General features: G+C 43.1%; 1 protein-coding gene and 1 long non-coding RNA gene across 2 annotated transcripts in view; both read left to right on the top strand.

Moving 5' to 3' along the window:
• LOC311499740 (uncharacterized protein) overlaps positions 1–21,555 on the top strand; it is a 420,449-nt gene that overhangs the window by 274,136 nt on the left and 124,758 nt on the right. The gene's annotated exons all lie outside the window — the stretch shown is intronic.
• LOC311499774 lies at positions 26–7,338 on the top strand. Its single transcript, XR_014699465.1, has 3 exons — positions 26–224; positions 2,420–2,483; positions 7,269–7,338. It is a non-coding gene; the product is annotated as an uncharacterized lncRNA (long non-coding RNA).

The following is a 21,555-nucleotide window of genomic DNA, read 5'->3' as shown; positions in this document are numbered from 1 at the left end:
GGAGGAGAACATCATCAGTTTTATGAAGAACGAGCTGAAGAAGATCCAGAAGGTTCTGAGTCCAGATTACCCAGAATGCTCAGAGAGTCAGAGGGAGGATGAGGAGGTGTTGGAGGGTGAGGATGAAGAGCAGAGGAGGAGCAGCAGAGATTTATTTGTGAAGATCACAGTGAACTTCCTGAGGAGAATGAAGCAGGAGGAGCTGGCTGACTGTCTGCAGAGCAGTAAGAGGATTTAACAGCTTTAACTTGATGGAAAGAGGAAATGGAGGAAACATGGGAGAAGTTTATATTTCTAGACTCTGATGTTAATACGATGTAAACATCTGAATCTATGAATTCCTCTGGACTGAAAACAGTCACATATGAATGTTAATAATAATACATTTTATTTATAGGCGTCTTTCAAAACACCCAAGGTCACCGTCCGTACAAGTAAAACAGGGTTTAAAATACATAACCGACATCAAAAGCATTTAACAAACTACAAGTATAAGACACTAAAAGATAAAAAGATAAGAAATCTGGAGACAGTGACAGTCATGGAGGGTAGGCTTGCAGGAAAAGGTGGATTTTGAGATGGGATTTGAAAATGGCCAAAGTGTCAATGTTACGGATGGTGGGTGGAAGGGAATTCCAGAGGTGGGGGTGGAACGGCTGAAGGCTCTGGACCCCATGGTGGTCATGTGGGCAGGAGGGATGGTGAGGCTGTTGGATGATGATGATCTAAGAGTCCAGCTGGGTGTGTTGATGTGGAGAAGTTCAGTCAGATAAGGAGGGGTGAGGTTGTGGAGGGCTTTGAATGTTAAGAGGAGGATCTTTTAGGTGATGCGGTGAGTGATGGGAAGCCAGTGAAGCTGCTGGAGAACAGGGGTGATGTGATGAGAAGAAGTGGTCCTGGTGATAATCTGGGCAGCAGCATTTTGAGCAAGCTGTAATTTACAGAGGGACTTGAGGGGGAGACCAGTGAGAAGTGAGTTGCAGTAATCCAGGCGGGAGGTGACGAGGGAATGGACCAGGATGGCGGTGTTGTCGGTGGTGAGGGACGGGCCGAGACGGTTGATATTGCGCAGAGGAAAGGTAGAGCTGGGTGTCGTCCGCATAACAGTGAAAGTTAGATGATGATTAGATGAGATGGGAGATGGCTGGGATGCAAAAACTTTTAATTGAATGAATTGAGTTCAGCCTGTGAGATATGAGTGGAACCAGTCCAGAGGTGTGCCAGATAATCCAATGGATGCCAGTCTATGGAGAAGGATGGAGTGGGAGATAGTGTCGAAAGCTGCGACACCTTGTGCTGTTCTTCATATGTTTTTTTTAGTTGTTCCTAAAGTGTTTGTGTGTGTGTGTCTGTGTCAGGCTGCATCCTGCTGGGGATGGCTGCTGCCATCAAGGAGTGTCATTGCTATGGGGTGGGGGTGCCTGGTCTGGTCTAGGTGGGTGCTACATGTCTAAGTAACATCCACACCAATGAATGCCAGGTCCAGAAGTTTCCCAGCAGAACATCGAACTGTCACAAGATGGTCTATGTTATTGACTTGTCCGGCTTTGGAACCACATTAAGTTGAATGTTGAAATGATGAGCAATATTTTGTTCATAAAAGCAAAACAAAACTAGCCTGACGAGCCAGACCCACATTAAATGTAGGGTCTGGGCACTCTCCATAGACAGGGCTCAAGCGGAGGGGTGGGATAAACGGTTGTCTTTCAAACTCCCTCTCCACGCAATAGGATAGCGCTACAACCAATCAGAGCAACGAAGAAGGTGACATAGTCAGAGCGACGGAAAAGAGAGTTCCTTGCATGTGTTGTGGAAAAAACTTATCCTAATAGATATTAAATAGTTCTTGTTGCATCCTGTTTTTTTTTTTTTTATGAGTTCGCCTACAGGTTGAGTTTCTCCTGCATTAATCATTTTTAAGCTGTGGATCAAACTTTTGCCGTATCCGGTTGGCAAAACTCCAAATACATCCTTCTTTTGTAAGAACGACCTCAGTGCAGTTTCTTGTTCCTTTCTCAGAGAAAAGCTTAACTTCAAGTCTTTCAGAGTGGCGGCCAAAGCCGATTCGAAAGAAAGTTGTTCACTAGCAGCAGCCATCGCTCTGGTAGTTCTAGCAGGATGGGAATTCACGCGTAATTCACGGAACTTATGGTCGCAGGTCAGTCGTCATCATGTTAAGCCCGCCCACCGACTCGTGATTGGCCCGGTACATCTTGGATTTTTCGAAATCTCAAGTCAACGGCGAGTAACTAGACTGCCCCTGGAAGCAAATGTAATTTGCTGCCGCTAGGGGCGCGTCTAGATTCTAGGCTAAAACAAAATTAGTACATAATTATTTTATAAAATGTTAGATTGTAAATTTGTGTGTAGTTTGACCTTGTAAAGAAAATAAAAGGAAATGTCTGTTTTGTGTTTGTAGGAAGATCAAACTTGAGAAATAAGACTCTCTTATATCCAGCTGTGTCCATGGAGAGAGATCCAAGGTAAGAAATCAAAACTGAGGTCAAGTAAAGTATCTTACACATTTTAGCAGCAGGATTCATCTGAGTCCCAAGCAGTTCCCAGGCCACATTTGTTATAAACCAGTGAATTCTAGGTTTACATCGGGAAACTCTCCTAGCTGGTTAAGTCATGTAAACCTCCAAGGGAAGGTGCCCATGAGGTAGTTATCTGGTGAGGAGATATCCTCAACAGATGCTAGAACCACCTTAACAGCCCCTTGACTGACTGTAAGGATCTATTATGACTGATGTCTAACTGGGAAGTTCTTTCATGATCCATTTTCTAAGATGGCCATTATCAGCCTCAGTGACTTTGACTCCACATGCTTTCCCTTTCAGTTCACAACACTTACACTTGTTTAACACTAGATCAGAATCAGAATCAGAATCAGAATAGACTTTATTGCCAAGCATGATCGTACATACAAGGAATTTGCTTTGGTGTTGTTACGCCTAAAATAAAATAAAATAAAATAAAATAAAATATAGAAACTATATTATAGAATAAATATAGAAACTTGCTCTCAGATATAAACATAAAAATACAACAAAATACAAAAATATATACACAGTATATATATGTATATTCCACCAGAACATTTACTGTGGGATGGTAGTGGGTTTGATGTGTTCATGGGGGGTCTTGGCATTGTTCAGCAGACGCACTGCGGATGGAAAAAAACTGTTCGCCATGCGAGTGGTCCTGCACTCGATGGATCGCAGCCGTCTGCCAGAGGGGAGTCTGTTGAATAGTCCGTGTCCAGGGTGAGAGGGATCAGCCACAATCTTAGCTGCACGCTTCAGAGTCCTGGAAGCGTACAGCTCGTCGAGAGACTTCAGACTGCAGCCAATCACCTTCTCTGCAGATCGAATGACACGCTGCAGTTTGCTCTTATCCTTAGCAGAGGCTGCAGCATACCAGGTGGTGATGGAGTTGGTGAGGATGGACTCAATGATGGCAGTGTAGAAGTGAACCATCATTGTCTTTGGCAGGTTGAATTTCTTCAGCTGCCGCAGGAAGTACATCCTCTGCTGAGCTTTTTTAATTAGGGCGCTGATGTTCAGCTCCCATTTGAGTTCCTGGGAGATGATGGTGCCCAGGAAACGGAAGGAGTCCACAGTGTTGACTGTAGAGTCACACAGGATGATGGGGAGGAGTGGGGCTGTGTTCTTCCTGTAGTCCACGATCATCTCCACTGTCTTGGAGGCGTTCAGCTCCAGGTTGTGGCGGCTGCACCAAGTCACCAAGCGGTCAATCTCCAATCTGTAGGCGCTCTCATCTCCACCTGAGATGAGCCCGATGAGGGTGGTGTCATCCGCAAACTTCAGGAGCTTGACAGACTCGTGACTGGAGGTGCAGCTGTTGGTGTACAGGGAGAAGAGCAGAGGAGAAAGGACACAGCCTTGAGGGGAACCCGTGCTGATGGTACGGGAGTCTGAGATGTGTTTTCCCAGCCTCACATGCTGCCTCCTGTCAGACAGGAAGTCTGTGATCCACCTGCAGATGGAGTCAGGCACGGTCAGCTGGGAGAGTTTGTTCTGTAGTAGAGACGGAACGACCGTGTTGAAGGCCGAGCTGAAATCCACAAACAGGACCCTGGCATATGATCTGGGGGAGTCCAGGTGCTGGAGGATGAGGTGGAGGGACAGGTTGACAGCGTCATCCACAGATCTGTTTGATCTGTAGGCGAACTGCAGGGGGTCCAGGAATGGGTCTGTTAAATCCTTAAGGTGAGAAAGCACAAGGCGCTCAAAAGACTTCATCACAACCGATGTCAGCGCAACAGGGCGGTCGTCATGGAGACCAGTAGTCCTTGGCTTTGTGGGGACTGGGATGATGGTGGAGACCTTGAAGCAAGCTGGCACGTGACATGACTTCAGTGAGATGTTGAATATATCCGTGAACACTGAAGACAGCTGATCAGCACAGTGCTTCAAGGTGGATGGAGACACAGCGTCTGGTCCAGCAGCCTTGCGGGGGTTCTGCCTCGTAAACAGCCTCTTCACGTCCTTCTCCAGGATGGTGAGAGGTGAGATGGAGGGGGGAGGCTCTGAGACCACCGGCTGTGAAGGAGCCTTGGCCACTGTTGTTGTCGGGGAGGAGGGGGGCACTAGTGTGAGGGCCTGTGAGGTTTCACAGATACCAGTGCTGGTGGGAGAGGTGTCATTGTGGGGGGTGGTGGACGTGGTACTGTCCCATTGTCTTTCAAAGCGGCAGAAGTATTCATTCAGGTTGTTGGCCAGGCGTGAGTCGTTCACAGAGTGGGGGGGTTTGGGCTTGTAGTTGGTGATGTTCTTGAAGCCCCTCCAGACAGAGCTCGAGTCGTTGGCTGCAAACTGGCTCTGCAGCTTTTCTGAGTACTGTCGTTTAGCTTCCCTCACTGCTTTGCTAAACTTGTACTTTGACTCTTTGAATTTCTCTCTGTCTCCACTCCTGAATGCCTTCTCCTTCTCCAACCTGAGGTGCCTGAGTTTGGCTGTGAACCAGGGTTTGTCATTGTTATAACTCACCCTGGTGCGTGTTGGAATACAGCAGTCCTCACAGAAGCTAATGTATGATGTCACTGCTTCTGTGTACTCATCCAAACTGTTTGTTGCTGCCTTGAAAGTGTCCCAGTCAGTACAGTCCAAACATGCCCTTAAGCGGTCCACAGCTTCACTAGTCCACATCTTAGATGTCCTCACAGCAGGTTTACAGAGTTTAAGTTTCTGTCTATATGCTGGAATCAGGTGGATCATGACGTGGTCTGATGGGGGACAGCGTGAAAGGCATCTTTGACTGTGGTGTAGCAGTGGTCCAAAGTTCTGTCTTCCCTGGTGGGACAGCTGATAAACTGTTTATATTTAGGGAGATCGTGGGAGAGATTTCCTTTGTTAAAGTCACCGAGGACAATAACTAAGGAGTCCGGGTTAGTTTTCTCCACGTGTAGAATCTGGTCGGCCAGCGCGCGCTGTGCGTCATGGACGTTGGCTGCCGGCGGGATGTAAACACAGACCAGAATGAATGAAGAAAACTCGCGGGGGGAGTAAAAGGGTTTGCAGTTTATGAAAAGTGATTCCAAGTCCGGGGAACAGTACTGCTGGATCACTGTCACGTCGGTACACCAGCTACAGTTGATGTAAAAACACAGACCTCCACCTTTCGTCTTGCCGGAGAGCTCTGTGTGGCGATCCGCTCTGAAGAGTAGGAATCCTTCCAGCTGCAGCGCGGAGTCCGGTATTAATCCACTCAGCCAGGTCTCGGTGAAGCAAAGGACTGAAGATGTAGAAAGGTCTCTGTTTTTCCCCATCTGTAGCTGGAGTTCTTCTATTTTGTTGCACAGTGAGCGCACTGGGCACAAGATGAATCTGGTGCCCAGCAAAATGTTATGTAACTAACTGCCAGTAAGTTGGTCATGTAATAGGACATGTGGTGTTCTATCCTAATGTCTCTAAAAGAAGTATTTTATACATGTGTTTGTGTCAGTTAGATCATAGTTAGATCATGAAAATGAATGAAAATCCACTCTGCTCTACTCTGCTATGCTGGGTGTCATTCAAAACTATATAAGCTACTCTTTAGAACTAACTAGTTACCCTAGGCCAACATGCAGCCAAACATCGAATTTCACAGTCAGTGTTTCAGAATTCCTTCTTATGCGTTAAAGGGGAACTCCTGTTTTTTACAACATGGACCTTATTTCTGGCATAAAATACCATTGTTTACTGACCAATATCACTTTTGTTTCATTTGCACTCGTTCAGGAGATAATTAGATCAGCGTATATCCATATAGTGGGAGTGCTCAGGGCACTGAGACACAGCCTCTAAATAACGCATTATCTGCCACGAAACTTGTTCATTTCACCAATTGTTTGATATGATACGCTAGTGCTATTCCCCACTGAGTCCGGAGTTACGTGTTATCATCATCAAGACATCATCCGGGGTCTGTAGATTGACCTACAGACCCCGGATGATGTCTTCTGATCTGGACGATGTCATCTATGAGCGGCGCGCGCACCCGCTACGGTCGGCTTGTTTACCTGTAATTTGCTACTGCTGTGGTTCGTCCACAACCTCAGAGTCGGAAAAATTTTCAGCCATGTTGCATAAAACTAGCAGTAGCAAATTACAGATAAACAAGCCGACCTTCGTGGGTGCGCATGCCGCTCAGAGATGACATCGTCCAGGTCAGAAGACACCATCCAGGGTCTGTAGGTCAATCTACAGACCCTGGATGATGATAACACGTAACTCCGGACTCAGTGGAGAATATCTCTAGCGTATCATAACAAAATATTGGTGAAATGAACAAGTTTCGTGGCAGATAATGCGTTATTTAGAGGCTGTGTCTCAGTGCCCTGAGCACTCCCACTATATGGATATACGCTGATCTAATTATCTCCTGAACGAGTGCAAATGAAACAAAAGTGATATTGGTCAGTAAACAATGGTATTTTATGCCAGAAATAAGGTCCAGGTTGTAAAAAACAGTAGTTCCCCTTTAATATTCAAGCAGTAAAAATCCAATGTGGAACATGTTGTTATTAATTGGTATTAATTGTCCCCCCCTCCAGGTGTTGAGGCGTTTTTGGCTCTTTTTGCCTGTCAGATTTTGCTGTGTCTTTTTTTCCCACCCAGAGTGCCGCTGCCTTTAGTTTATTTGTGGCAGTTGGGTCTGGTCTGTTGTGTTTAGTTTTGGCACAGTGTGCAACATACAGTCTAAACATGGCAGGAGTGTGTTTGTTAAAGATATTTACTTAAATCAAAGATGTTTCTCCACAGACTTCAGCAGCAGATCTCAGTGGTTTCCAGTGATCATCATCACAAAGACCTGGACTCCATATTCATGGTGAGTAAATGTTCAATCACAGCTACTACTGCTAACCTCAACAACCACAAACTAGCATTCTGGTTGGAGAAGTCTTCATGTTGAATGCTGTCAACAAGCAGCCTTTCAGATCAACATGATTGTGTTCTGATCATTTTTTTTTTTCAATATTTTTTATTAATTTTTCATTTTGACAAGAAAAAAAACAATCTATGGTTACATAATATGGTTCACAGAAATAAAAAAAAGTAAACAAAGCAAAACAAACAAACCAAAAGCAGAGCGTTCTGGTGTCTGGGAGACCATCCACTGCAAGGGGCGGACTGGGGGAAGGAAGTGGCCCGGGAGTCGTTAACAGACCAGCCTACTTCATGCGCACCGCGATGAGCCAGTCAGTCAGCCAGCCGGCAACACAAGTTCATTAACCTGAACCCTTAAGTAGCCTACAGTAAAATAATTACAGCAGTATAGTGATTTTACAGCATGTAGTGATTTTAATGCAGACAGGTCATACAATCAAATTAGACCGAATCAAATAGACACTGACTGTCTATACAAGGGGTGGACAATTATTTTTCTCAAGAGGCCACATGAGAAACCCTAAATATCTTGGAGGGCCGTGCCAATAGGCTGAACTCAATCCTGTGCCCGCAGCAGTGGTATGTTTTATTTTGTGCTGGTGTTTTTAGTAAAGGGATGATCAAGAAAGCAATTAGTCATACTTAAAGCTTGAAATGCTTTACAATGAACACATTCTCTTATAAAGTGCAGTTAATTAAATCTTAAATGAAATCTGTACCAATGAACTTATAACAATACTAATAATAATACTACTGTATTAACTGTCTGTTATTAAATAAATGATCATTCATAAACCACACATGTCAAACTCAAGGCCCATAACTATCAGGTAAGATAATATTTTATATCTATCACAGTGGTTCCCAAACTTTCTCTGCTGGGACCCCCTTTGGTACATGAGAAAATCTTCACACCCTCCTCCCAAAAAACAAACAAACTGAGACACTGTTGTAGTTTATTTCACACATTGTAATTAATACAAACATGAGCCTTTTTGACCAAATAAAAGTAAACTTTACTGTGTAATTATGTTCAGTGTAACAGCTTTGCGTTTGTGTGGGAGCCCGTCAAGAGCCTGTCCATCTCATCGCTCCCATCCCATCCCAAGCCCACAAAAATACTCCCGTCATATCCCAATAACTTGCCCCCCCCCCAAAGAAATCCTGTCCCGCAAAATCCCGAGAGAAAGACTCTTAAATCCCTTCCTGCTCCCTGTGTTGTTGTCTAAAGCTGGGTGCACTCACCGCATTGCAGCGGCACTTTTTAATTTAATCTCCGGCTCCGTCCTCCGTCCCGGTCCCGCCCGCTCCCGTTGATTATTTGCTCTATCTCGTCCCTATCACGTTACCAACAGTGAAAATGACTCCCATACCGCGGGACACCCGCGGGAATATCGTGACTCACGGGCGTCCCGAAAAATTGTCACCCTCTAATTCGATCCGTGCCCTGTGCCCATCCCCCCGCAATGGTTCTGCAACCCCCCTAGGGGTCTTGCCCCACACTTTGGGAACCACTGATCTGTTCAGATAGGGTTCCCACACTTTATAGAATTGGTCTGTTTTTGAATGTAATATACATGTAAGGTATTCTAATGGCACTAGATCAAACACCACTCTTTGCCAGCCTTTAACAGTTAGTACTTTTTCATCAATCCACTGCAATAAAATATTCTTCCTCGCTGCATTAGAATACAATACAACCTCTTATTCTGTTTGGATATTAAGCGTCGGCTTGGGAGGCCCAGTATGAGAAACATAGGGTCCATCTCCAGTTCTAAGCCCAATATCTTTTCTATTTCAGATAGCATACTAGACCAATACATTTGCAGTTTCAAACTGACCAAAAACAATGAGTTAGAGTACCAATTTCTGTCTTCCATTTAAGGCACATGGGTGAAAGAGTAGGATTGAAGTGATGCCTGCGATTGGGGGATATGTGCATTCTGTGTATGATCCTTAATTGTATTGCTTTGATACGATTGCAAACTGAAACTGATTTAGCATATCTCCAGACATCCCTCCACTCTTCATCATCAATTGTAATGTTTAGTTCCTTTTCCCATGTGCCTTTAAGCCTCTGTAACCCAACAGGGGGTGTAGTATATATAGCTTTACAAAATAGGCTCAAAGATACCTCTCTATCTGTTAGGAATAATAACTTCTCAACAGGAGAAATTTCATGGTTCTTAATTAAATAAGTACTGTGTAAGATATAATGCCTTATCTGCAGATGACGAAAAAAGTCATGTCTGGGGACAGAATATTTCTCTAGGATTTGTTCAAATGTCATAACCACATTATGAGAGAACAAGTCCTTCAGTCTATGGGCACCATTATCCCCCCACTGTCTAAAACCACTATCAAACATCCCAGGCTGGAAATCAGGATTATTCACAACAGGGGTAAAAACAGATGTAAACTTTGACCTTCCCTCAAGTCGACATACTGATCGCCAGGCCAGAAGTGTATTAAAGTTGGAAGTTGTAATGTAGCCATCTTAAGTTTTGGTCTGCGCTTGCTCCATATAAAGGAACCTAGCCAGCCATTCAGGTCTTTCATCACCCTATTGAAAATATGACCGGAACCATTTGAACAGGATACAACAATCGAGGCAAAATATTCATTTTAACCAAGGATATACGTCCTAGCCAGGAGACAGGCAGAGAATTCCATCGCTCCAAATCTTGCCTCACCTTCTCGAACAGGGGAACAAAATTTACTTTACACATTTGCTTAAATTGCAGGGTTATGAATATACCTAAGTATACAAAACCTACAGGGGACCACTTAAAGGGAAAATAAGGTAAAGCAGTTGATATTGAACAAAGGCTCCCAAGTGACATGGTTTCAGACTTTTTTGCTAAAAAGAAAATTTGCTAAATTAATCAATTATGTTAAGTAGAGCTGGTATTGACGTCTCTGGATTAGAGATAAATATCAAAACATCATCTGCATACAGACTAGTCTAGTGCTCATAATCAGCTAACAAACCCTGTATAGCAGGTGCCATCCTCATGGCCTCTGCCAACAGTTCGATGGCAACGGCAAACAAGAGGGGAGACAAGGGGCAGCCTTGCCTCGTACCGCTGTACAATGGAAAACTGTCTCATTTAAGCCCATTAGTCAGAATGGTCGCCTGAGGGTTATCATACAGAATTTTGACCCACCTGATGAGGTTATCACCGAGACCAAATTTATTTAACGTATAAAATAAGTAAGCCCATTCTACCCGGTCAAAGGCTTTCTCAGCATCTAGAGAAAGCACCAGACCATCAATATCTCTTTGCTGGAAAGCCTGAATTACATTGAGAAGGCGCCTGACATTGTTACAGGAATTGCGACCTTTTATGAAACCTGTTTGATCTTCTTTAATAATTTTAGGCAGAAGGTCTTCAACTCGAATAGCTATTTTTGAAAGTATCTTCTGGTCCACATTAAGAAGAGATATCGGTCTATATGAGGAACACTCTGCGCACTTCCCCTTTTTCAGAATGAGAGAAATATTTGCTTCCCTTATTTGCTTCCCTGCAAAAAAGAATGGTTAAACATATCAAGTAATGGGTCTGCTAATAATTCACAAAATTCTTTATAAAATTCACTACTAAACCAATCAGGCCCAGGGGCTTTTCCATTTTGTAAGGTTTTTATAGTGTTCAGTGCTTCCTCTCTGGAAATGGGGGCATTAAGATTGATTTGTTGTTCTGCTGATATATTAGGCAAACTAAGCCAGGAAAAGAAGTCTTCCATTAATTCAGGTGCGTCATATGGTTGTTCAGATGCATACAGTCTACAATAAAATTCTTTGAAGGTGTCATTTATGGACTTATTGTCATATATGTGATTATTCTGAGCATTACAAATGGCTGCAATAGCTTGTGCTTCCGATCTTTTTTTTAGTAAGGTATGCCAAATATTTTCCAGGCTTATTCCCATGTTCATAAAATCTTTGTCTAGTAAATTTAAGTTTGGTTTCCTCATCTTGTGTAAGGAGGTTATCTGAGGTAGCTCTGACTGCAGATATTTCTCGCAATAAGGCAGGAGTTGGAGAATCAACATAGGCCCTTTCTTTTGTTTTAAAGGTGACATAGAATGATTGAACGGGGTATTTATCCTTGATCTGTGATGTGACATGCAGACAATAAAATTTTGGTTGGGTCTGTAATGCCTTAGAAGCTTCCTAAAAACCTCTCTTAGAAAGCTATATTAGGGTGGGGGATTTTAAACGCGTGGTTTTGCACCTATTTGGCGCCCCTTCGGGCTTAACTGGCAACCTCATTATGAAATGCAAGCACTTGACGCTGATTGGCTGCATTTGCTGCCACTCATGTAAACTTCGCTATCTGGCACATTCACAGATTCAGCCTTATATGTTTGAGCCCGAATCCGAAGAGGACACTGAATCGGAGGAAGAAGAACCAGTCCAGCAAAGGCTGGATTTAAACGTTTCTGAATGTTAAGTTTATTTGAATGTTTTTTTTGTTTGTTTCAAGCGTAATACATTCCTTGCCCAAAGTGTCCTAACGAAGTTATAGCACGGGCCATTTGGACATTAGCCTAATCCTTTTGCAGCATTACATTGAGAATAAATACTAATTCTACTCTACTGCATAAACCTGCCCGAGGCTGTTTGGGTCTTGGGCTGACGGTAGCCTACCGTTCGAGCAGAACGAAAATAGAACCGTTTCAACTAGACTGTAACAATAGGAGCATCAAAATAGACAGAGGCTCGCTCAAAGGCGGATGCTTGTTCTGTATTAAAAGTTGAAAGTGTATAGAAAAGTTGGAATAGGTTCGGAGTGACACACAAACGAAGTAGCAGTCTGTGGTTGAATGTAGTTGGAATCCGATTATAAATGAACAGCAGCCACGCATCTCGTGCATTTCTTTCGGTGGGAATGTAATGGAAAGTTTGCACACCGCTTGCACAGCCTGGAAGAGCACACCTCGGAACGCGACTCGCCATTTCGCCTTGAACTCCGCAAGCACTGCTGCAATGTACTTCCCGTTGGAGGCGAGAGGGCGGATGTATGCAAATTATTTTGAAGGGGAGGGAATTGAATGAGAGTGGGGGGGCAGTGAGATGCATTTTACGTAATATGTATCCGTTGTTCAGATTGGGCCATTTTCTGGCTGACATTTCTAAAGGAGGAATTTCTATGAAACGGAGATGTTCAGAATGTCTAGCACTTTTCGTATGTTCGTAAATGCGGGCAGACTACCGTTATTCAACTAAGACAAGGTAAAAACGTTTTTTCATTCTCTGTCACCTTTAAGCTCAGTCATTAACACATTTTGCTTCCTCAATTTCTGCTGCTGCCTGCTGGCTGAGAATGGAATAAAAATCCCTCTAGTATACACCTTAATAGTTTCCCATAGGAGAGCAGAATCATCTGTTGACTGCGAGTTAATCGAAAGAAAACATCTAAACTCAGTATTAAAGTAGGATACGAAGGTATGGTTCCTTAAAATAGTTGTATTAGTCTCCAGTATTTTACTCTGTTTCCTATACCCTTAAGAGAGAGATCCAGCACCACATTGGCATGATCTGAAATAACAATACTACCTATTACACAAGATAAAACAAAATGTAAGGAGAGCCCAGATAAAAAAAAATTAATAATAATCAATCCTTGTATTGGGGTGTAGAAAAAAAAGTGTATTCTTTGTCCGAAGGATGGATTGTCCTCCATACATCAACATATCCTAAATCTTTACATATAGAATTGAGTGACTTAGCTTGTGAGGAAAGAGGAAGAGGTTTGTGGGGGAGCCTGTCAATAAAGGGATTTAATATACAATTAAGATCTCCACCCACTATGGGAATATCTGAGTGAATCTCAGAGAAATCTATGAATACTTTAGTTATAAAATCTGACGTATGAGCAGGAGGGATAATAGATATTCAGAATGGAAACAACCATACTTAGTAAGAGCCCCCTGACTATAACATACCTTCCATGTTTGTCTTTAACACATTCTGTCACTGAAAAAGGAAGATTCTTTCTCACAAGAATTGCCACTCCTCTACTTCTTGAAGTAAATGAGAAGAAAAATACCTGCTCGACTCCACCCTGTCGTAGGTGTTCTACATCATCCAAATGTGTTTCTTGCAATAGGGCAATATCAATGTGTTCTTTTTTCAGAAAGGTGACTATTTTTCTCCTTTTAATAGGACTATTGGCCCCTCTTACATTCCATGTACACAAGCGTAGCTTATTACTTGCCATACCATTTAAGTCAACTCTCTATATTTTTTTGATTTGATTTGATTTATTTGTGGATTAGACAGACAACATAATCCAAAGGATAGCATGTTAAAGTGTGAACACTTATTTCCAACATGGTCCTTGGTGGTTGAGACACACATAAGACATATTACAGAACAAAAGAATAACATATAACACAGAGTCATCCAAGATTAGGAGAATTCTATAAACAAAAAATCACAGATCACATAAAATAATCCATCTATATTTAAAAAAGCTAATTTACTCTATTCCATAAAAATGACTTCACCTGACGTCTAAAACTCCCTCTGGTGTTTAGAATTTTGAGGGAAAGTGGCAGATTATTCCACAATATGATGCCTGTATAGAAAAAAGCACTTCTAGCTGCACTGTTAACTAGGGCTGGGCAATTAATTGAATTTTGATCACGATTTCGATTCTTGGTTCAAACGATCTCCAAATTAATAAAATCGAGTTGGAACGATTCTTTTGCCATTTTCCGTTGTCTGTGAGGTTTTTCTGAAAGAGACGCGCATGCGCAATTCAGTCGCTCCCCCAGAGCATTCAACGCGTCCGCACGAGCTCTGTGTGTGTGTATGTGTGGTGACCTGCAACACGCATCTTATTCAGAAAACAGCGCGGTCCCGTTTGGTCGATAAAAAGGGTAAAACAAGTTCTCTTGTATGGCAACACTTTGGATTCGAAGAATCGACGAAGCACACATCTGCACCCAGTAGCGGTTTTAGGCACGGGCGAACCGGGCAGTCGGCCGGGGCGGCATTTTTCATGACACAAGGGGGGCGGCACGAGCACTTGGGGAAAAAAATAAATAAATGAACAAATACATCTGCGCCACTACATGGTTTTCTATTATCTGTCATATCTGTGTGGGGAACTGGCAAATTGTCGCCCCCTGCAGCTGCAGGCGCCCCTGCTTGCTGAGAAGGTGCCGTGCACAGAAGGTGTGCGTGAGAAAGGTAAAGGGGAGGGGGGCGCGGGGGACAGTTCACCTCTGGGTCTCTCCCAAATTGGGGGGTTACAGTGAGTTTTTTTTTTTTGCCGAAATGCCAAATAAATGCATTTTATTTTCCAACTCAAAAAGAATCGTTTGAAGAATCGTGATTTCAATCTTGACCAAAAAAAATCGTGATTCTCATTTTTTCCAAAATCGACCAGCCCTACTGTTAACTCTGGGTACTTTACAAGAACGGACACTGGCCCTAGTGTTATGATTATGTTGTGTATGAACCATTTCTATGTGAGAGTGTAAATATTTGGGAGCAGAGCCATTTATGACATTAAACATGTGGTTCAGCTTTAACTGTTCAACTCTAACATGTACTGGCAACAGCCCTACCCTTTTGAAAGCATCTCTACCAATATGAGTCCTGGGGGGTGCGTTTAGTAGGCAGCGGATAACATTATTTTGCATCACTTGCAGTCTGTTTTTAAGTTTAACTGATAACCCACAGTACCAGGCAGAACATGCATAATCAAAATGACATTGAATCAGTGATACAACCAGTAATTTCTTGATAGAGAAATCTAGATGTCTTGTCTTGCGATACAGAAATTTCAATTTGCCAGCACACTTGGATAATATTTTGTCGACAACAGATGAACAGGTTAATGACTGCTCTAATGTTAGCCCCAGGTATGTGACACTTTTCTGAGACACTATATCAGTGCCATTACATGTGACCTTAAGTGCATTTGTTCTAGACAACTTCCTTTTTGTTCCAAATAAAATGGACTCTGTTTTACCCAGATGAATCGAAAGCCTGTTGTCTATAAGCCACTTACAAACACTATCTAATTCATTACCTAGAGTCTTCTCAATCTCACTGACATCACTCCCAGAGACCAGTAATGCAGAGTCATCAGCATATAAAAGCAGCTTACATTTCACTGCGGCTGGCATGTCGTTGATATAAATTAAAAATAAAAGGGGACCCAGGATAGAACCTTGGGGCACCCCACAAGTAATATCCTGAGGATCTGATATGGTCCCCTCAACATCACATACTTGAGTTCTTCCAGTGAGGTAAGAGGTGAACCATTTCACAGCAGTATTTCTAAAGCCTATACTATGTAACTTTGATAGAAGTATAGCATGATTTACAGTATCAAAGGCTTTTTGTAAATCAAGTAAAACCATGCCCACATACTTTCCTTCATCAAAGTTTTGTCGAATGTAATCAAATAAATGAACAAGACAGGTTTCCGTAGAATAAGCTGCTCTAAATCCGGACTGAAGTTCGTACAGTAAATTCTGTCTGATAAGGTACTCTTCCACCTGCTCGTACACAAGACGCTCAATCACCTTCGATATGGCTGACAGAATTGATACAGGCCTATAATTACCAACCTCTGATCTGCTACTTTTTTTAAAAAGGGGGACGACCCTGGCCCTTTTCATGTTTCTTGGAAAAATACCCTGACTTAAAGATAAATTTATTATATGAGTGAGTGCCCTAGAGGTTACATTGGCACTATTACTCAGAAATCTAGGCGGAATAAGGTCCTGTCCAGTGGCTTTGTTAATTGACAGTGTGGATAAACTCAAAGTGACACTATGATCACTCAAAGCAATATCAAGGACCCCTGATTGAGAAATATTTTCACATTCTGAGACTAATATTAAGTCCAATAGGGACTGACTGTTAACAGACACTCTAGTAGGTTCATTAATTAACTGTTTTAGGCCAGATACCTTGCAAAACATGGAAAGAGATTCTTTCAAGCTACTATGAGGCTGTAATATATTTGTGTTAAAGTCACCCATAATGATACATTCGCTTTTCATGCATACACTACTCTTACAATAAGCTGTTTCAAAGAGTTCATAAAAATCTGTTTGTTTAGGGGGTCTATAACAAACGCCAATGACAATGGGCTTCGTTTATAGAAGCAGCAGTTCAATCCAGGCAGTCTCTAAACCCTCCACTTGGAGATCGGCCCGTGGGTTATATGTCAAATCGTTCCTTATAAATAGGCACACTCCTCCTCCGTTTCTGTTACGGTCATGCCGGTAGATGGAGTAACCCGAAAGCTCAACTTCAGCATCCTGTATAGATCCATCAAGCCATGTTTCCGACACCGCAATCACAGCCGCCTTAGAAGTATTTGCAAGTTGCCCAACCTCCTCAAGCTTAGGTAGCAAGCTCCTTGCATTAATATGGATAAAATGAAGTCCCTTGCGACTGAAAACACCCTCGCAAACATTCCTTGCATCAACAAAGCTGTCTTCAGAACGCATCGTCTCCAAGTCCTCCAGACAATCAATGACGTTCGCGTGACACATTTCATTCGAACAACACCAGTTACATACCAACGGGATGTCAAATCTACTCCTTACGGCCAGTTCATAGGTTTTAGATGCAATATTTCCACATTTTATGTGAACAAAGGCACCACAAAAGTCACAAGCAACAGCTTTAGCGTTTATCCTCACCACCTTCCCGCAGTTAGGACAGTCACTGCTACGTCTCGCCTTTGGCCGAATTTTCGTTTGCAAGTTGTTTGGGCCCGGACACTGATGGATATCTCCGGCGAGCAGCAAACAGATGGATAATACTGTGCCGAAAGCGTCAGCCTGTTGCTTTCCATGAGCTCTGGACTTGCCGGCGAAATGGACCTGCGTGATGACGGCAGCTCTGCCATATCCAAAACATTTGTTGACTGGCTTCACAGATGATCCGCAGTCTAAAGATCACTCGTGCGTTAATTCCACTGTACGCGCAACCATATTCAAATCTAAAACCTATAACATTTAAAAACAACACATAAACTAAAATAGCTGCCAGTGCTCCACGAACACCACAAACACCTGACGCCATCTTGAGGGTGTACCCTGACAGCTGCAGATTAGGTGGCACACAACTCACCAAAAGCATTAATCTGAAACTGCATAATACAATGAAAACAGTCACTGAGCTGGGAAAAAAAAATCTAAACAAGAACTATTACACAAAAACAAAAAAGCACAAATACAATGGGGGCTGTCCCTGCCACCTAATCTGCAGCTGTCACTTGTAAATCACACTGCACTAAATGAATAAGGCTGCACCCTATATTCCCCTGACACCCACACATAGAATAAACAAAAACTTAAGTTTGCTCACGGTGACCATAACTTGGTGCGTGGACAAAATTCACCCATGTAGACATATAATGTCATAAGCGCAGGTATGGAGCGTGAGTATGAACCTACCTGTTGCCTTTAGAGTAGCCAGGTACAGTAACGCATAGTGACGCACCTTTTTGCATCCATTTGGAGCAGGGGTTGCGTTAACCGAATATTAAAATCTGAAGGCCAACCGTCATTTTGACAGATTGCAATTCACACCCCTGACCACTTGGTGGCGAGTGACCTTATTAATTGGCTCTTGTCTCTCATCGAACTTTGCGTCTCGGAACTTTTGTTGGTGCATGATTTGCTAACCATAGACCAGGGATTCCCAAAGTGTGGTGCGTGCCATAGACATATATACACAGACGCCGCATTGACTTTTGAGGGACGTGCCTAAAGCGCCGCCATCTTGGTACAGGGCTAGCAGAAGCAGCAGTGCATGAACCTACGAAGGAAAGAGGTACTCCTCAATCTCAAAGTAGAATTATTCGCTGAATTTTGGACCGATTTACAAACGTATTGATTTGTTAAAAACATCACACATGTAGCTATGATAAAAAATATGGTTTTACTACCCAAATACAAATTCTACTTAATGTTATCAGCAGACTAGCTTCTGACAGAAGATTGTAAAGAAAAGATGCCACACTTCAACTGAGCGATTTATGATCACTTTTATTGTGTATAAACACCATTCCTCCATAGATGTAATGCACTGTAGGAGCAAGTGGCCCTGTTCCAAGATGGCGTTCTAATTTTATTTCCATAACCGCTGTGTTATGATGACGCGGTTGTGTTAGCTCCATGGTCATTGCTGCAATTTTTAATGCGGCTGAAAATATTATCCATATTTCCCCCAACTTATCTGCTTTCTGCGTCTGAGTCTGATCCTGAGCCTGTCATCCATCCCCTTTGCTTTTAAAAGTGGAAGCTTGTGCATAACTTTGTTTCATTATATTGAAAATGTTAGTGTTTCAGTTTAATTCAAATGCGATAGCGCATTGTTGTGATCGTGATTATTTTGTTATAAGTGTGTTCTGGTAACTTGAGCATGATTAAACATGCTGCCTTTAATATAGATATAAAAAAGCTTGTTGCGTTTTTTTGTTTTTTTTTTAAAGTGTGGGGGATTGGGGGTGCGTCAGCGCGGTTGGGATATAGAAGGAGGTGCGCGGCCAAAAAAGTTTGGGGACTGCTGCCATAGACCATATTAGAGGTCTGTTCTCTAAAGGCCTCCAGGACGACGGAAATCTTGGTGTCGATTACTTAGTAAGGTTAGCAGTTATTCTGTCTAGGGCTTGAACAATACTTGGTTCCATAGACCCAGGCACATAGCTCCCCTTCCTTCTCGGCATTAGCAGGGGGTTTCTTCGATTAATTTTTCTTGTTTCTGGGCATGTTGTCCAAGACCTTTAAAAAATATCTGTCCAGGCTCATGTTCAAACACTTCCCATTTAAAGTTCCACACTTTTTACCATTCACACAAGTACAGATGAAATATAAACTGACAAACACCACCGGAGCTCGCTCAGCAATGCTGCCTACTCTACGACGCCATCTTAATCCCCCGTGTTCTGATCATTTAAGTTGGATTATTATTCTGTTCCAGCTGCTGGAGGAGAACATCATCAGTTTTATGAAGAACGAGCTGAAGAAGATCCAGAAGGTTCTGAGTCCAGATTACCCAGAATGCTCAGAGAGTCAGAGGGAAGATGAGGAGGTGTTGGAGGGTGAGGATGAAGAGCAGAGGAGGAGCAGCAGAGATTTATTTGTGAAGATCACAGTGAACTTCCTGAGGAGAATGAAGCAGGAGGAGCTGGCTGACTGTCTGCAGAGCAGTAAGAGGATTTAACAGCTTTAACTTGATGGAAAGAGGAAATTGAGGAAACATGGGAGAAGTTTATATTTCTAGACTCTGATGTTAATATGATGAAAACATCTGAATCACATCTATTAATTCTTCTGGACACATGTGAATGTTATTAAAATGAATGAGTTCACTGATTCATTACATTTCTTGTTCATTCAGGAACTCTTGCTGCAGAGTGTGGACGTAAAGTTAAATCTACTCTGAAGGAGAAGTTCCAGTGTGTGTTTGAGGGGATTGCTAAAGCAGGAAACTCAACCCTTCTGAATGAGATCTACACAGAGCTCTACATCACAGAGGGAAGGACTGCAGAGGTCAATGATGAACATGAGGTCAGACAGATTGAAACAGCATCCAGGAAACCACACAGACCAGAAACAAGCATCATACAAGAAGACCTTTTTAAAGCCTCACCTGGAAGACATAGACCAATCAGAAGAGTGATGACAAAGGGAGTGGCTGGCATTGGGAAAACAGTCTTAACACAGAAGTTCACTCTGGACTGGGCTGAAGACAAAGCCAACCAGGACATCCTCTTCATATTTCCATTGACTTTCAGAGAGCTGAATGTGTTGAAAGAGAGAAAGTTCAGCTTGGTGGAACTTGTTCATCACTTCTTTACTGAAACCAAAGAAGCAGGAATCTGCAGCTTTGAAAAGTTCCAGGTTGTGTTCATCTTTGACGGTCTGGATGAGTGTCGACTTCCTCTGGACTTCCACAACACTGAGATCCTGACTGATGTTACAGAGTCCACCTCAGTGGATGTGCTGCTGACAAACCTCATCAGGGGGAACCTGCTTCCCTCTGCTCGCCTCTGGATAACCACACGACCTGCAGCAGCCAATCAGATCCCTCCTTACTGTGTTGACATGGTGACAGAGGTCAGAGGGTTCACTGACCCCCAGAAGGAGGAGTACTTCAGGAAGAGATTCAGAGATGAGGAGCAGGCCAGCAGGATCATCTCCCACATCAAGACATCACAAAGCCTCCACATCATGTGTCACATCCCAGTCTTCTGCTGGATCACTGCTACAGTTCTGGGGGATGTGTTGGAAACCAGAGAGGGAGGAGAGCTGCCCAAGACCCTGACTGAGATGTACATCCACTTCCTGGTGTTTCAGACCAAAGTGAAGAAGGTCAAGTATGATGGAGGAGCTGAGACAGATCCACACTGGAGTCCAGAGAGCAGGAAGATGATTGAGTCTCTGGGAAAACTGGCTTTTGATCAGCTGCAGAAAGGAAACCTGATCTTCTATGACTCAGACCTGACAGAGTGTGGCATCGATATCAGAGCAGCCTCAGTGTACTCAGGAGTGTTCACACAGATCTTTAAAGAGGAGACAGGACTGTACCAGGGCGAGGTGTTCTGCTTCGTCCATCTGAGCATTCAGGAGTTTCTGGCTGCTCTTCATGTCCATCTGACCTTCATCAACTCTGCTGTCAACCTGATGGAAGATCAACAAACTACATCTCTGTTGTCTAAACTCTTTAGAAACAAATCTAAACTACCACGTCTCCATCAGAGTGCTGTGGACAAGGCCTTACAGAGTCCAAATGGACACCTGGACTTGTTGCTTCGCTTCCTCCTGGGTCTTTCACTGCAGACCAATCAGACTCTCCTTCGAGGCCTGCTGACACAGACAGGAAGTAGCTCACAGACCAATCAGGAAACAGTCCAGTACATCAAGAAGAAGATCAGTGAGAATCTGTCTGCAGAGAGAAGCATCAATCTGTTCCACTGTCTGAATGAACTGAATGATGGTTCTCTAGTGGAGGAGATCCAACAGTCCCTGAGATCAGGAAGTCTCTCCACAGATAAACTGTCTCCTGTTCAGTGGTCAGCTCTGGTCTTCGTCTTACTGTCATCAGAAGAAGGTCTGGATGTGTTTGACCTGAAGAAATACTCTGCTTCAGAGGAGGCTCTTCTGAGGCTGC

This window comes from Chelon labrosus, assembly GCF_963514085.1.
Source record: "Chelon labrosus genome assembly, chromosome: 14".
NCBI classification, from domain to species: Eukaryota; Metazoa; Chordata; class Actinopteri; order Mugiliformes; family Mugilidae; genus Chelon; species Chelon labrosus.
This window is presented reverse-complemented; position numbering and strand designations above follow the sequence as displayed.